At 39.4% G+C, this 17,204-nt stretch overlaps 1 long non-coding RNA gene across 18 annotated transcripts in view; it reads left to right on the top strand.

Moving 5' to 3' along the window:
• Nucleotides 1–17,204, top strand: part of LOC129653031 (uncharacterized) — a 438,049-nt gene that overhangs the window by 186,170 nt on the left and 234,675 nt on the right. For 16 of the 18 annotated variants that reach the window (XR_008714913.1, XR_008714921.1, XR_008714931.1 and 13 more), the window contains one exon: nt 8,426–8,566. The exons of 1 other annotated variant lie outside the window; for it this stretch is intronic. This is a non-coding gene — a long non-coding RNA (uncharacterized LOC129653031). Of the gene's footprint in view, nt 1–8,425; nt 8,567–11,061; nt 11,298–17,204 lie in introns of those variants that run through there. One more of the 18 variants, XR_008714911.1, reaches the window with a different exon arrangement.

The raw sequence follows: 17,204 nt of genomic DNA on the forward strand, positions 1-17,204 counted from the left end.
TTACTGTGATATTGAATGGTTTGCCTTGGAAATGAACAGAGATCATTTTGTCGTTTTTGAGATTGCATCCAAGTACTGCATTTCAGACTCTCTTGTTGACCGTGATGGCTACTCCATTTCTTCTAAGGGATTCCTGCCCACAGTAGTAGATATAATGGTCATCTGAGTTAAGTTCACCCATTCCAGTCCAGTTTAGTTCTCTGATTCCTAGAATGTCTGGAACTCCAAGTGATGAGACTAGTTTCTTCTAGCCCTCATTTACTTTAATGAATTCCCTTATTCCTTATTCCCTTTATTGAAACAAACAAACAGAAAAATGCAATTCTCAATTTAACCTCTGTTTCTGTCTTGTCCATCCTGTCTTATGGAGGCTGCATATTCCTCTCTATTCAACAAATTCATCTCTATCAAATTCTCATTACAGAGCTTCCAGAGTAATGGTTCTGAAAGAATGGTCCCCAAACCTGGAAATTGACTAGAAAAGCAAATTTCTTGGCTTTACTCTAGGTCTATTGAAACAGAAACTTTGGGAATAGGGTTCAGCAATGTGCTTTTGAATAAACCCTCCAGATGATTTTTAAGCACAATCCCAGTTGTTCACCACTCTTAAAACATTTATTCTCACTCTCCATAGCTGAACAGGTCCCCTAAGTCAAAGGCAAAATCAAAGTGCACAAATATTAATCTCCTCAGTTTCTCACTTCTATATCTAGAAGCTTACTATCAGTAGCATTCTTTCCCTATTTCCATTCTATTTCATAGGATATGGTGGTACCATCCATATACAATATTCTCTAGCCTCATTTGGAGTCTTGGTCTACCCTGGTGGCTCATTGGTGGAGAATCCGTCTGCTAATGCATAGGTTCAGTTTGGTTCAGTCATTCAGTCATGTCTGACTCTTTGTTGACCCCATGGACTGCAGCATGCCCAGCTTCCCTGTCCATCACCAACTCCTGGAGCTTGCTCAAACTCCTGTCCGTCGAGTTGGTGATGCCATCCAACCATCTCATCCTGTCATCCCCTTTTCCTCCTGCCTTCAATCTCTCCAAGCATCAGGGTCTTTTCAAATGAGTCAGTTCTTCATTTCAGGTGGCCAAAGTATTGGAATTTCAGCTTTAGCATCAGTCCTTCTAGTGAATATTCAGGACTGATTTCCTTTAGGATTGACTGGTTGTTCTCCTTCCTGTCCAAGGGACTCTCAAGAGTCTTCTCCAACTCCACAATTCAAAGCATCGGTTCTTCATTGCTCAGTTTTATTATGGTCCAACTCATATCTATACATGACTATTGGGAAAATCATAGTTTTGACTATACGGACCTTTGTTGGCTAAGTAATGTCTCTGCTTTTTAATAGGCTGTCTAGGTTGGTAAACGGAGAAGGCAATGGCACCCCACTCCAGTATCTTGCCTGGAAAATCCCATGGACGGGGGAGCCTGGTAGGCTGCAGTCCATGGGGTCGCGAAGAGTCGGACACTACTGAGTGACTTCACTTTCACTTTTCACTTTCATGCATTGGAGAAGGAAATGGCAACCCACTACAGTGTTCTTGCCTGGGGAATCCCAGGGACGGGAGAGCCTGGTGGGCTGCCGTCTATGGTGTCACACAGAGTCGGACACTACTGAAGTGACTTAGCAGCAGCAGGTTGGTAATAACTTTTCTTCCAAGGAGCAAGCATCTTTTAATTTCATGGCTGAAGTCACTATCTGCAGTGATTTTGTAGCCCAAGAAAATGAAGTCTGTCACTGTTTTCATTGTTTCTCCATCTATTTGCCATGAAGTGATGGGACTGGATGCCGTTATCTTTGTTTTTTTGAATGTTGAATTTTAAGCCAGCTTTTTCCACTCTCTTCTTTCACCTTCATCAAGAGGATCTTTAGTTCCTCTCACTTTCTGTCATAAGGGTGGTGTCATCTGCATATCTGAGGTTATTGATATTTCTCCTGACAATCTTGATTCCAGCTGTGATTCATCCAGCCTGGCATTTCTCCATATAAGTTAAATAACCAAGGTGACAATATATAGCCTTGGCATACTCCTTTCTCAGTTTAGAACCACTCTGTTGTTTCATGTCTGGTTCTAACTGTTGCTTCTTGACCTGCATACAGGTATCTCAGGAGGCAAGTAAGGTGGTTTGGTAGTCTCATCTCTTGAAGAATTTTCCACAGAGTGTGTTATCCACACAGTCAAATGCTTTAGTGAAGTCAGTGAAGCAGAAGTAGATGTTTTTTCTGGAATTCTCTTGCTTTTTCTATAACCCAACAGATGTGGCAATTTGACCACTGGTTCCTCTGCCTTTTCTAAATCCAGCTTTAAAAAAAAGGCAAAACAAAGGAACAAAGTCTCTGAAACTAGCTAACGTTTTATTTCATTCTTTTCATTGGTTATCAAGTTTTTTAAAGTTACCATATTTTCTGTAAACAATTCCTCAGCTCTTTCTTTTCCAGTAAAAATAATGTATTACAATCACTTCCCTGAAACTGCTGTCTCCAAGGTCACCAAAACACTTCTAAACACCAAATCTATTTAACTGGAAGACAGCTAAGGAACTCTCTCTGGGTCTAATTTCTATCTCTCTGGACACTCCTACTTGTTTTTTCCCCAGATATTGTTGTTTTTACTTGTTCATTATTTGTGTTTGTTCCACAGGGTTTCATCTTTCATCCTCTTCTCACGGTGAACACTTTCTCTGGGTGACCTCATTCCTGCCTATTTCCTTCACTGCATGCAAATCACTGTCTCCAGTGTAGATGCTCCTGAGTTCCAAATCTAAATGTCCTGCTGCCCATGGATTTCTTCATCAAAATTTCTGTTAGGCACTATAGACTCAACAGATCCATAACCAGAATCATAGTCTTTCTCATCAAATCTGCTTCCTGTTTTATCTGCATGCATGTGAGACTTAGTCATCTGGAAGTCATTCTTCTGCTCCTTATCCCCATAAAGTTGTTCTTATTTGACTTTCTTCACACTCTTTCATACATTCCTTCTCTTGGTTCATCTTATTCATAGTCATTGCAATAGTTCCACCATTGTCTTTCTTGTCTGCTTTCTAACCTGCTTTTAACCTTGAGCTTTCTACTACTGTTATTTGGTTCCTATTCCAGTCAGGTAAATCAAAGGGAAAAGCTATGTTCAAGAAGCCAAGGTGGAGCAGAGTGGTAGTGTGTAAGGAAGAGCGTCTTACCCCAAATTGCAATATATCATGATAACTCATGAATATCAATATTATGTCCAGAGGGTAGAAGGTCTAAATCAATGTCATTAATGTAAGGCAGAAATGAATGGTGAGACTCAGAGGATGGACCATGGAACCAAATGGGGCAAAGAATCCTGGAAATCTTTGGAGAATTTTGAAGTGTGTGGTGGGTATAATGGATGAGTTGCAAGGTGGAGCACAGGTGCTTTGTTTATGTGGTTTTCCATAATAAGTAATATAGGTCACCTGGAAGCCTTTAGGGGCTTCTCTGATGGCTCAGACAGTAAAGAATCTTCCTGCAATGCAGGAGACCCAGGTTTGATCCACAGGTCAGGAAGATCCCCTGGAGAAGGGAATGGCTACCCTTTAAATGATTATATGGAACAGAAAGTTCTAAATATATATTCTAGAAGGAAAGCCACATCATATTAATTTCCTGCTTAAACTACCATATCAGTTCAGTCACTCAGTCGTGTCCGACTCTTTGCGACCCCTATACCACATGATAAAGTCAAAAATTCCTGCCATGATTCACCAGACTCATTGTGATTTGATCCTTGGTTAACTGCACAGCCTCCTTTCCATCCCTCCTAACACATGTGCCTCAGACACAGCCAGTTACTTAGAAGCTCCTGAAAGTAGCTAGCCATTTGGTATCGTAATGTAGGGTGCTTTTTCTGCTTGGAATGCCTATTTCCTGACCTTCCAGGCTGCTATTCTCTGGATTATTCTTTGAGACTCATCTTAAATAATTCCTCTTCCTTGACCCACTATGTGTTTTTGAGCAGATCTATGACATAATAAGAGGAGGGCATGGCAACCCATTCCAGTATTCTTGCCTGGAGAATCCCATGGAGAGACAAGCTTGGTGGGCTATAGTCCATGGGATCACAGAGTTGGACATGACTGAAGTAACTTAGCACATGACATCAGTTCAGTTCATTCGCTCAGTCGTGTCCAACTCTTTGCGACCCCATGAATCACAGCACGCCAGGCCTCCCTGTCCATCACCAACTCTCGGAGTTCACTCAGACTCACGTCCATCGAGTCAGTGATGCCATCCAGCCATCTCATCCTCTGTCGTCCCCTTCTCCTCCTGCCCCCAATCCCTCCCAGCATCAGAGTCTTTTCCAATGTGTCAACTCTTTGCATGAGGTGGCCAAAGTACTGGAGTTTCAGCTTTAGCATCATTCCTTCCAAAGAACACCCAGGGCTGATCTCCTTTAGAATGGATTGGTTGGATCTCCTTGCAGTCCAAGGGACTCTCAAGAGTCTTCTCCAACACCACAGTTCAAAAGCATCATTTCTTTGGTGCTCATCTTTATTCACAGTCCAACTCTCACATCCATACATGACCACAGGAAAAACCATAGCCTTGATTAGACGGAGCTTTGTTGGCAAAGTAATCTCTCTGCTTTTGAATATGCTATCTAGGTTGGTCATAATTTTCCTTCCAAGGAGTAAGCGTCTTTTAATTTCATGGCTGCAGTCACCATCTGCAGTGATTTTGGAGCCCAAAAAAATAAAGTCTGACACTGTTTCCACTGTTTCCCCATCTTCCCATGAAATGATGGGACCAGATGACATAATCTTAGTTTTCTGAATGTTGAGCTTTAAGCCAACTTTTTCACTCTCCTCTTTCACTTTCATCAAGAGGCTCTTTAGTTCCTCTTCACTTTCTGCCATAAGGGTGGTGTCATCTACATATCTGAGGTTATTGATATGCGTATCTCCTCACCGATGCCCCTCCTGACCTTGATCGGGGAGTAGCTCCTCTCGGCCCTCCTGTGCCCTTGCAGCACATGACATAATAAAAGATGTATTTTAGGAACAGAACTCCATGGCTACAAGAAAAAAAAGAAAGGCAGAGACACTAGTTCTACCTGCAATGATCATAGAATAAAGTAATGGCTGTGTAGGGGTAGAGACATGACTGTAACAAACAAACCAAAACAAATGTCATAGGCTTTTTATGATTGTGATATATTAGAGTAACTGTTTAAATAGCATCTATCGGGTATTATTGCTGTTGTTCATTAGCTCAGTCTGACTCTTTGCAACCCCAAGGACTGCAGCCTGCCGGGCTTCCTTGCCCTTCACTATATCCCAGAGTTTGCTCAAACTCACGGTCATTGAGTTAAAGATGCTATCCAACCATCTCGTCCTCTGTCACCCCTTCTCTTCCTGCCTTCAACCTTTCCCAGCATTAGGGTCTTTTCCAATAGTCAGCTCTTCCCATCAGGTGGCCAAAGTATTGGAGCTTCAACTTCATCATCAGTCCTTCCAATGAATATTCAGCGTTGATTTCCTTTAGGATTGATTGGTTTGATTTCCTTGCAGTCCAAGGGACTCTCAAAAGCTTGTCCAGTACCATGGTTTGAAAGCATCAGTTCTTCAGTGTTCAGCCTTTTTATGGTCCAATTCTCATATCTGTACGTGACCACTGGAAAAGCCATAGCTTTGACTACAGGTACCTTTGTCAGCAAAGTGATGTCTATGCTTTTTAATATGATGTCTAGGTTTGTAATAGCTTTCTTCCATGAAGCAAGCATCTTTTAATTTCATGGCTGTTCTGTTTTTGGAGCCCAAGAAAAGAAGACCTGTCACTGTTTCCATTTTTCCCCCATTTATTTGCCATGAAGTTATGGGACCAGATGCCACAATCTTAGTTTTTGAGTGTTGAGTTTTAAGCCAGTTTACTCACTCGCTTCTTTCACCTTCCTCAAGAGGCACTTTAGGTCCTCTTTGCTTACTGCCATAAGGGTGGTGTCATCTGTATATCTGAAATTATTGATGTTTCTCCTGGCAATCTTGATTCCAGCTTGTGATTCATCCAGCCTGGCATTTTGCATGATATACTGTGCATGTAAGTTAGATAAGCAGGATAACAGTATACAGCCTTGACATACTCCTTTCCCAATTTGGAACCAGTCCGTTGTTCCATGTCCAGTTCTAACTATTTCTTCTTGACCTACATACAGGTTTCTCAGAAGGCAGGTCAGGTGGTCTGGTATTCCCATCTCTTTCAGAATTTTCCACAGTTTTTTGTCATCCATACAGTCACAGATTTTAGCATAGTCAATAACACAAAAGTAGATATTTTTCTGGAATTCCCTTGTTTTTTTCTATGATCCAAGGGATATTGGCAATTTGATCTCTGGTTCCTCTGCCTTTTCTAAATCCAGCTTGTACATCTGGAAGTTCTCAGTTCATGTACTGCTGAAACCTACCTTGAAGGATTTTGAGCATACTCTTGCTAGCATATGAAACGAAAGCAATTGTATGTTGAACATTCTTTGGCATTGCCTTTCTTTGGGATTGGAATGAAAACTGACATTTTTCCAGTCCTGTGGCCACAGCTGAATTTTCCAAATTTGCTGGCATGTTGAGTGGAACACTTTAAAATATCACCTTTAAGGATTTTGAGTAGCTTAGCTGGAATTCCATCATCTCCACTAGCTTTGTTGGTAATAATGCTTCCTAAGACCTACTTGAACTTCCCTGGTGGCTCAGATGGTAAAGCATCTGCCTACAATGCGGGAGACCTGGGTTCAATCTCTGGGTTGGGAAGATCCTCTGGAGAAGGAAATGGCAGCCCACTCCAGTACTCTTGGCTGGAAAATCCCATGGATATAGGAGCGTGGTAGATTACAGTCTATGGGGTTGCAAAGAGTTGGACACAACTGAGCAACTTCACTTCAAGACCTACTTGACTTCACACTCCAGAATGTCTGGCTCTAGATGAGTGATCACACCATCATGGTTATCCAGGTCATTAAACCTTTTTTTGTACAGTTCTGTGTATTCTTGCCACCTCCTCCTAATCTCTTCTGCTTCTGTTAGGTTCTTAACATTTCTGTCCTTCATTGAAGACTTTCTTCTTTCTCCTTGCTATTCTTTGGAACTCTGTATTCAATTGGGTATATCTTTCCCTTTCTCCTTTGCCTCTTGTTTCTCTCCTTTTCTCAGCTATTTGTAAGGCCTCCTCAGACAACTTTTACCTTCTGGCATTTCTTTTCTTGGAGTGGTCTTGATCACTACCTCCTGTACAATATTACAAACCTGTGTCCATAGCTCTTCAGGCACTGTCTATCAAATCTAATCCCTTCAATCTATCTGTCATTTTCACTTTATAATCATAAGGGTTTGGTTTAGGTCATACCTGTATGGCCTACTAATTTTCCCTACTTTCTTCAACTTAAATCTGAATTTGGCAATAAGGAGTTCATGATCTGAGCCAGTCAGCTCCTGGTCCTGTTTTTGCTTACTGTATAGAGTTTCTCCATCTTTGGCTGCAAAGAATATAATCAGTCTGATTTTGTATTGACCATTTGGTGATGCCCATATGTAGAGTCATGTCTTGTGTTATAGGTAGAGGTTATCCCCCACCCAGTAACTAAATAATATAGTCTTTTTAAGATCTACAGTTTATTTTAGGTACTCTTCCCACCTCACATAATGCCAAATGAATTGCTCCCTGTCCAACATTAAATATATTAATGACAAAAAGACTGAATCATGTTGATTATTGAAAAATGTTATGTTTTGTTAATATTGACAAAAAGCTGTTTGTTACATTTTTCATTTTTTTTTTCAGGGCAAAGTGTAATAAGAAATATGCATAGGCCCAAATCACCATGGCAGAAAAAAAGTGTCTTATATTGAGATTTTGGGCCTCCCTGATGGCTCAGCAGGTGAAGAATCTACCTGTAATGGAGGAAACACAGGAGACACTATTTCTGTGCTAGCAAGGAATAGAAAACTGATTAAAAGATCAGTGACTTCCAGGATTCAGAATGATGTTTTTCAAAAAATAACAAGTCTTTATCAACACTAAATTTTAGTTTTCACCTTCCACATTTCTCCTTCTTCTCATATTCAGCCTTTTCAGTGATAATATTATAAGCCAATACAGTCTTCCAGAAAAAATAATATTTTTTTGAGCTAGAAGGAATTATTAACAATTTTTTTTTTCCACTGATAGTTCTCTCCAAATACTCTTCTGGGGCTGGACCTACAGTACTTAATGTGAAAAGGTCTTGAGGTCATGCTTGTCCCTTTCATCCCTGATTGAGTGGAATACTTCAAGTATTTAACTAGGCTCTAATATCCTAAGGGAGTATTCAGCATCAAATCATAGAAAAGCATGACTCATGAAGCAATTGTGTAAAATGATGAAAATTCTTTTACTGTTCTCCTTTAATCTCTCTTGTCTGTGTTGATTAGGTCTCCAACTACCAAAGCTGTAAGGCCAAGGGAGAGTTACCTAGCATTGTGAGAAAAAGAAAATAAACCTGACAATTTTCATCTCTTCTCTAAGAAACTGAAGTCTATCTACAAGAAAACCAAGGCTTCCTTTATTTTTAGGTAAGAGAAAACATTGCATTTCTTGTGGGAAATTCTTAGAGCCACTCGCACATTGTCAGCCACTTTTTGAAGTCACAAACAAGATCAAACAACATCCTGCAAAGCCCTGAGTATATAGTGAAAGAAAAACTCCTTGTGTCTCTCTCAAGGAGATCCCCAGGCAGAAGGAGAAACCTGGCCTACCTATTTTACTTCTATAAATATCTAGATAAAGGGAGTCATTTATCCTTTATGTTTTAGTCTTTATGCTTTATGTTTCAGTCTTTTGGTGTTATTGGAAATGAAGTATTCCCTTTTCAGTGAATTTTCCATTTAATGGGAACTTATTTCTTTAAGCACCACACTTTATTTTTATCACTATTAATGAAAAGATCTCTTTAAAAATATATGCTGTTTTGCCATGTTAAATAATATACTGGATAGCATTTAATATTCACTTGATAACCTTAGGTTATCATTATGATGTCAGTTACTAAATTTCATTTTCCTGAGAGGATTCTGAAATATATAAAGTGCTACTTGTCACCACATTAATCTGCCTTAGGTAGTACTAAATCCTGTAGCTTTGCTGTGTGGACTTTAACTATCACTCTTACTCTTTTGTCTTCAAGAAATATTTTGTTCTTGGGGAAATTAAAAGAGACATGAATGACTAGACAGATATATCATGTTCATGATTCAAAAGATACAATATTTTAAAGATATCAGTTACTCAAAAATCTATGTGTAGATTCAATGTAGTCACAATCAAAATCTCATCAAGTTTTTTTATTGAAACTGAAAGCTGATTCTGAAATTTCCATGTAAATGCAAGAGACCCAGAATAACCAAGACAATTTTTTAAATGAAGAACAAAGTTACAGTACTCAGATTTTAAGAATTATATAGATATAAAACTATAACCATAAAGCTACAGTAATGAAGTCAGATGGTTAATAGGGTAACTGATTTTCAATAAAAGATATTAACCCATTCAATAAGGAAAGTATAAACTTTTTAACGAGCAGTCCTAGAGCAATTGGTTATCCTTATGCAAAAGTAATATTGGGCTTTCCTGGTAGCTCAGCTGGTAAAGAATCTGCCTGCAATGCAGGAGACTTGGGTTCAATCCCTGGGTTGGAAAGATCCCCTGGAGAAGAAAAAATACCCACGCCAGTATTCTGGCCTGGAGAATTCCATGGACTATATAGTCCATGGGCTCACAAAGCGTTAGACACTACTGAGCAACTTTCACTTTCCTGCAAAAGTAACCTTGACCCTTAACTCACACAATACATAATACTTAATTTGGAATGGATCATAAATCTAAAGAGAAGATATCAAACTATAAAAGTCTAAGAAACAAAACATAAGCAAAAAGTCTACAAGACACCAAATTTGGCAGTAAGTTCTTAGGTTTTCTGTGACCAGATAGGCTAGAGTTCACAGGGTCGCACAGAGTCAGATATGACTGAAGCAACTTAGCATGCATGCATGACTACAAATGGACAGCAGAAGGGAATTTTAAGGATGATGAACCTAGTCTGTATGGTACTACAGTGGTAGATAAAGGTACTCTGTGCTTTTGATAAAACCTCTAGTAGTGTGCATCACAAAGAGTAAACCTCATTTTATGCAAATTTTTGAAAAATCAAGTAGGATATTGAAGAGATTCTGGAATAGAACACAGACTGTGTTAAACAAATACAGATATATGACATAATCTTCCTGAAAAGGAAGAGGGAGAAAGTAACCATCACAGACTAAGAAAGACTAAAGGAAAAATGACAATAAAATGTAATATGGCATCCAAGATGGGCTCCTTGAACAGCCTTAACAAGAAAACTGATGAAATCCAAATAGAGTATGGAATTTAGTTAATAGTGATACAAATATTAGTTTATTAGTTTTGGTAAATATGCTATAGTAATTTAAGTTAGTTGTGTTAGGGGAAATTGAAACTGGGTGAGGGGTATATGGGAATTCTTTTGCAACTTTTTGGTAAATCTAAAATTATTTCTAGATAACATGTTTAAATGAATTAATAAATACCTAAGAACTTATAATATGCAGTTTATGTATACTAATTTTATATAAACCTAATTTATATATCTTGATATAAATGATGGAATAAATAAATGAGAAAGAATGAACAAATCTTCCTTACAGAAGAACTGCAAATAATAAATGCAGAAATAGTGGATTCATGTTGATATATGGCAAAACCAATACAATATTGTAAAGTTAAAAATAAAATAAAATTAAAAAAATAAAATTATGTGCTATAAAATAAATAAATAAATAAATGCAGAAATAATGAGAGAAATACAAAATCACCATTACAACACCAGAGTAATTATTGGTGCAGGTGGTGTCTATTGATGGGTACTAAAATTAGCGGGTAAAACTTTAAAGAGAAAAAGAATACTTGCAGTTTCAAAGTAACTGCCCCAAATATGAATTGCCATGGTGGTTTTAACATATGGCCACAAATTTTTTGATACCCTTTTCTCCAGGAAGTGGAGGTTTAAGTATGGGTTGAACTTAGTGACAAGCTTCAAATGAATAGAATATGAGCTGAGAAAAATAATCACTTTACAGTGAAGAAACCTGGAAGATACCACCCTACCAAGTGGTCAAGTTAACATCACCAGTAAAAAGTCTCGTTGATATCATGTATTGCTGATAATACAATGAAAATGTCACTTCACCTTGTTCTATTCTTCATCAGAAATGCATAACCTCATAAGAAAAAAAAAATTATAGTCATGAGAAAGCCTCAGAAAAACCCCAGTAGAGGGACATTCTACAAAATACCTGAGGCATACTCTACCAGTGTCAGTCATGAGAAACGAGGAAAGTCTGAAAAACTGTTATAGACTAATGACTAAATGAATTGGATCTAAAAATGGGAACAAGTTAAAAAAAAAAAAAACTGGAGAAATCTGAATAAAGTCTCTAGTTAACTGTCTTGAACCAATGCTAATTTCTGGTTTCAATAAATGTAATATGCTTATGTAATATGACATTAAGGGAAGCTGAATGAAGGGTATATGAGAATTCTCTGTGCTATCTTTGTAACTGGAAAATAATAAATCTGAAATTATTTTGAAATCAAAAGTTAAGAAAAATCACAAAGTATTTTAAAGTTATTGCTTCCATTGCAATAATTTTAAGATACTTTGTGATTTTTTTTAACTTTAGATTTCAAAATTATTTTAGACTTGTTATTTACAGTTGTACAGCATTGTAAAGCAGTTTTCCTCCAATTAAAAAATAGAAATAAAATAGTTATTGCTTCCAAATATTATTGCATATTTGAATAAAATGTTAGAATTAGCTTAGTAAAATAGTGGTTAAGAATGAGAGCTTTAATTTTAACCAAATAAAACTCAGTTCTGCCTTTTACTAGCTCTGTAACTTGGGCAAGTTGCATAATTCTTCCAAGTCTCAGTTTCTTATCTGTAAAATGGGAATGATATTAGATAACTTCTAGATTTTATAAGGATTAGAGAAGATAATGCATAGAATCTAGCACATAAGAATTGTGTAATATATTTATTATTGTTATTAAAAAATACTACTACCGTTGCTTATGTCTAAATAACCAAATATAAATGAAGAGTATCCTCTGCGCTGAGATTATTCACTTTAACCTACAAATAGGTAGAGAATACATTGTGAAGGTTTCGCAGATACTGGCAAAGAGGCCCTCAGCATGGCTGCTTTTAGCTGAGTAGACAGCTGGCTTTTATGGGAGGCAGAGGGCTGCCAGGAAAGGGTTGGTGGATCATGCCTCAGATGGTAAAATTCTTAGCCAAATATGAAGAGCCAGAAAGTCCCAGGAAGATATTGGTGGTCTTTTTTTTTTTTATGTATTTTATTTACTTATTTTTGGCTGCACTGGGTCTTTGTTGCTGGGCACGGGTTTTCTCTAGTTGCAGCGGGTGGGGGGTTTCTACTTGCAGTGCACATGCTTCTCTTGTTGCAGAGCACAGTCTCTAATAATAATATGGTTGTCAGTAGTTGCAGCACACAGGCTTAGCTGTTCCACAGCATGTGAAATCTTCCCAGGCCAGGGATCAAACCCATGTCCCCTGCATTGGCAGGCAGATTCTTATCCACTGGACCACCAAAGAAGTCCTGTGGTCATCTTCAGTCAGTCAGTCAGTTCAGTTGCCCAGTGGTGTCCCACTCTTTGCAACCCCAACGACTGCAGCATGCCAGGCTTCCTTGTCCCTCACCACCTCCCGGAGTTTACCCAAACTCACGTCCATTAGGTTGGTGATGCCATCCAGCCATCTCATCCTCTGTTGTCCCCTTCTCCTCCTACCTTCAATCTTTCTCAGCATCAGATTCTTTTCAATTGAGTCAGCTCTTTGCATCAGGTGGCCGAAGTATTGGAGTTTCAGCTTCAACATCAGTCCTTCCAATGAACACTCAGGACTGAGCTCCTTTAGGATGAACAGGTTGGATCTCCTTGCAGTCCAAGGGACTCTCAAGAGTCTTCTCCAACACTGCGGGTCAAAAAAATCAATTTTTTGGTGCTCAGCTTTCTTTATAGTCCAACACTCACATCCATACATGACTACTGGAAAACCATAGCCTTGACTAGACGGACTTTTGTTGGCAAAGTAATGTCTCTGCTTTTTAATATGCTGTCTAGGTTGGTCATAACTTTCCTGCCAAGGAGTAAGCATCTTTTAATTTCATGGCTGCAGTCACCATCTGCAGTGATTTTGGAGCCCCCCAAAATAAAGTCTGACACTGTTTCCACTGTTTCCACATCTATTTCCCATAAAGTGAGGGGACCAGATGCCATGATCTGAGTTTTCTGAATGTTGAGCTTTAAGCCAACTTGTTCATTCTCCTCTTTTACTTTTATCAAGAGGCTTTTTAGTTCCTCTTCACTTTCTACCATAAGGGTAGTGTCAGCTGCATATCTGAGGTTATTCATATTTCTCCTGCCGATCTTGATTCCAGCTTGTGCTTCTTCCAGCCCAGCATTTCTCATAATGTACTCTGCATATAAGTTAAATAAGCAGGGTGACAATATACAGCCTTGATGTACTCCTTTTCCTATTTGGAACCAGTCTGTTGTTGCATGTCCAATTCTAACTGTTGCTTCCTGACCTGCATACAGGTTTCTCAAGAGGCAGGTCAGGTGGTCTGGTATGCCCACCTCTTTCAGAATTTTCCACAGTTTATTGTGATCCATACAGTCAAAGGCTTTGGCATAGTCAATAAAGCAGAAATAGATGTTTTTCTAGAACTCTCTTCCTTTTTCCATGATCCAGCAGATGTTGGCAATTTGATCTCTGGTTCCTCTGCCTTTTCTAAAACCAGCTTAAACATATGGAAGTTCACGATTCATGTTTTGTTGAAGCATGGCTTGGAGAATTTTGAGCATTACTTTGTTAGTGTGTGAGATGAGTGCAACTGTGCAATAGTTTGAGCATTCTTTGGCATTGCCTTTCTTTGGGATTGGAATGAAAACTGACCTTTTCCAGTCCTGTGGCCACTGCTGAGTTTTCCAAATTTGCTAGCATATTGAGTGCAGCACTTTCACAGCATCATCTTCCAGGACTTGATATAGTTCAACTGGAATTCCATCACCTCCACTAGCTTTGTTCATAGTTATGCTTTCTAAGGCCCAGTTGACTTCACATTCCAGGATGTCTGGCTCTAGGTCAGTGATCACACCATCGTGATTATCTGGGTCCTGAAGATCTTTTTTTGTACAGTTCTTCTGTGTATTCTTGCCACCTCTTAATATCTTCTGCTTCTGTTAGGTCCATACCATTTCTGTCCTTTATTGAGCCCACCCTTGCATGAAATGTTCCCTTGGTTCTCCTAATTTCCTTGAAGAGATCCCTGGTCTTTCCCATTCTGTTGTTTTCCTCTATTTCTTTGTACTGATCACTGAGATAGGCTTTCTGATTTCTCCTTGCTATTCTTTGGAACTCTGCATTCAAATTGGTATATCTTTCCTTTTCTCCTTTGTTTTTAGCTTCTCTTCTTTTCAAAACTATTTGTAACGCCTCCCCAGACAGCCATTTTGCTTTTTTGCATTTCTTTTCCATGGGGATGGCCTTGATCCCTGTCTCCTTGTACAATGTCATGAACCTCCATCCATAGTTCATCAGGCACTCTATCTATCAGATCTAGTCCCTTAAATCTATTTCTTACTTCTACTGTGTAATCATAAGGAATTTGATTTAGGTCATACCTGAATGGTCTAGTGGTTTTCCCTACTTTCTTCAATTTCAGTCTGAATTTGGCAATAAGGAGTTCATGATCTGAGCCACAGTCAGCTCCCGGTCTTGTTTTTGCTGACTGTATAGAGCTTCTCCATTTTTGGCTGCAAAGAATATAATCAGTCTGATTTTGGTGTTGACCGTCTGGTGATGCCCATGTGTAGAGTCTTCTCTTGTGTTGTTGGAAGAGGGTGTTGGCTATGACCAGTGCATTCTCTTGGCAAAATTCTATTAGCCTTTGCCCTGCTTCATTCTGCATTCCAAGGCCAAATTTGCCTGTTACTCCAGGTGTTTTTTGACTCCTACTTTTGCATTCCAGTACCCTATAATGAAAAGGACATCTTTTTTTTCGGTGTTAGTTCTAAAAGCTCTTCAAAGAACCATTCAACTTCAGCTTCTTCAGCATTACTGGTTGGAGCATAGACTTGGATTACTGTAATATTGAATGGTTTGCCTTGGAAACGAACAGAGATCATTCTGTCGTTTTTGAGATTGCATCCAAGTACTGCATTTCAGACTCTTGTTGACCATGATTGCTACTCCATTTCTTCTAAGTGATTCTTGCCCACAATAGTAGATATAATGGTCATCTGAGTTAAATTCACCCATTCCAGTCCATTTTAGTTCTCTGATTCCTAAAATGTCAACGTTAACTCTTGCCATCTCCTATTTGACCACTCCCAACATGCCTTGATGGCAACCCACTCCAGTGTTCTTGCCTGGAGAGTCCCAGGGATGGCGGAGCCTGGTGGGCTGCCGTCTATGGGGTCGAACAGAGTTGGACACGACTGAAGCGACTTAGCAGCAGCAGCAGCAACATGCCTTGATTCATGGACCTAACATTCCAGGTTCCTATGCATTATTGCTCCTTACAGCATTGGACTTTACTTCCATCTCCAGTCACAGCCAGAACAGGGTATTGTTTTTGCTTTGGCTCCATCTCTTCATTGTTTCTGGAGTTATTTCTCCACTGATCTCCTGTAGCATATTGGGCACCTACCAATCTGGGGAGTTCATCTTTCAGTGTCCTATCTTTTTGCCTTTTCATTCTGTTCATGGGGTTCTCAAGGCAAGAATACTGAAGTGGTTTGCCATTCCCTTCTCCAGTGGACCACATTTTGTCAGAACTCTCCACCATGACCCGTCCGTCTTGGGTGGCCTTACAGGGCATGGCTCATAGTTTCACTGAGTTAGACAAGGCTGTAGTGCACAGGATCAGATTGGTTAGCTTTCTGTGATTGTGGATTTCAGTCTGTCTTCCCTCTGATGGAGAAGGATAAGAGGCTCATGGAAGCTTCCTGATAGGAGAGACTGACTGAGGGGGAAACTGGGTCTTGTTCTGAAGGGCAGGACCATGCTCAGTAAATCTTTAATCCAATTTTGTCATGATGGGTGGAGCTGTGTTCCCTCCCTCCTAGTCATGCCTTGGTGGTGGTCTTAGTCATGCTATTTTTCACTCTGACTTTCCAGACGCTGCTATTTATTCCTCTGAGAAAGGAAAAAACAAACACATAAGGGCATTCTTGATCAGTTTCTTCAGTGCTCTTTTCACTCTCACCCAGTGGGAAACTCACATAGCTCTAAATAGATGTTTTTATATAGGAGTAACAAGACTTCCCTCATAGCTCATTTGGTAAAGAATCTGCCTGCAATTCAAAAGTCCAGGGTTCAGTTCCTGGGTTGAGAAGATCCCCTGAGAAGGAAATGGCAACCCACTCTAGTATTCTTGCCTGGAGAATACCATGGACAGAGGAGCCTGGCAGGCTACAGCTATAGTCTATGGGGTTGTAAGAGTCTGACACAACTGAGCGACTAAGCACAGACACACGCAACAAGGCCATACGGTACTAACCCTGAACATTTTGATCCAAGACCAAGTTGACATCATGAACATGATGAAGTTGGATGTAGTCCCTGAAACCCTGCATGTTAGTCCCAGCTTGATAGTTCTGTGAATATTTGTGTATGAGTGAGTGGTTATTAGTGTTCACTTGGTTAAACCAATAAAACCAATGTTATTCCTTCCATGCTAACCCAAACCTCAGATTCCTGTTCTTTCAGTAAATATATCACACACCTTACATGTAAATAGGTTTTGCCATGGGCAAAGCTGTCTCTCAGGCAGCTTATTTAAGTTTTTATTATTATTTAAGACTTTAAATTATTTAAGATTGCTTTTAAAAGTTTATTATTATTATTTAAGGTCTTACGTTTGAGGTCTTTGGGGTAAGAAAACACTCAGTGATTTCTGCTTTTTTCCTCCAGTGCCTCCTTCTCTTCCTCACCCTTCTTTTCTACTGGGAATAAGGTCTTTTGCTGCGTGGAACCACCCCATCTCCGCAGCTTCATAATTTTAGCATAGCATTGGGCTTCCCAGGTGTTGCTAGTGGTAGACAATCCGC

Source organism: Bubalus kerabau, chromosome 5, assembly GCF_029407905.1.
Source record: "Bubalus kerabau isolate K-KA32 ecotype Philippines breed swamp buffalo chromosome 5, PCC_UOA_SB_1v2, whole genome shotgun sequence".
NCBI lineage: Eukaryota > Metazoa > Chordata > Mammalia > Artiodactyla > Bovidae > Bubalus > Bubalus kerabau.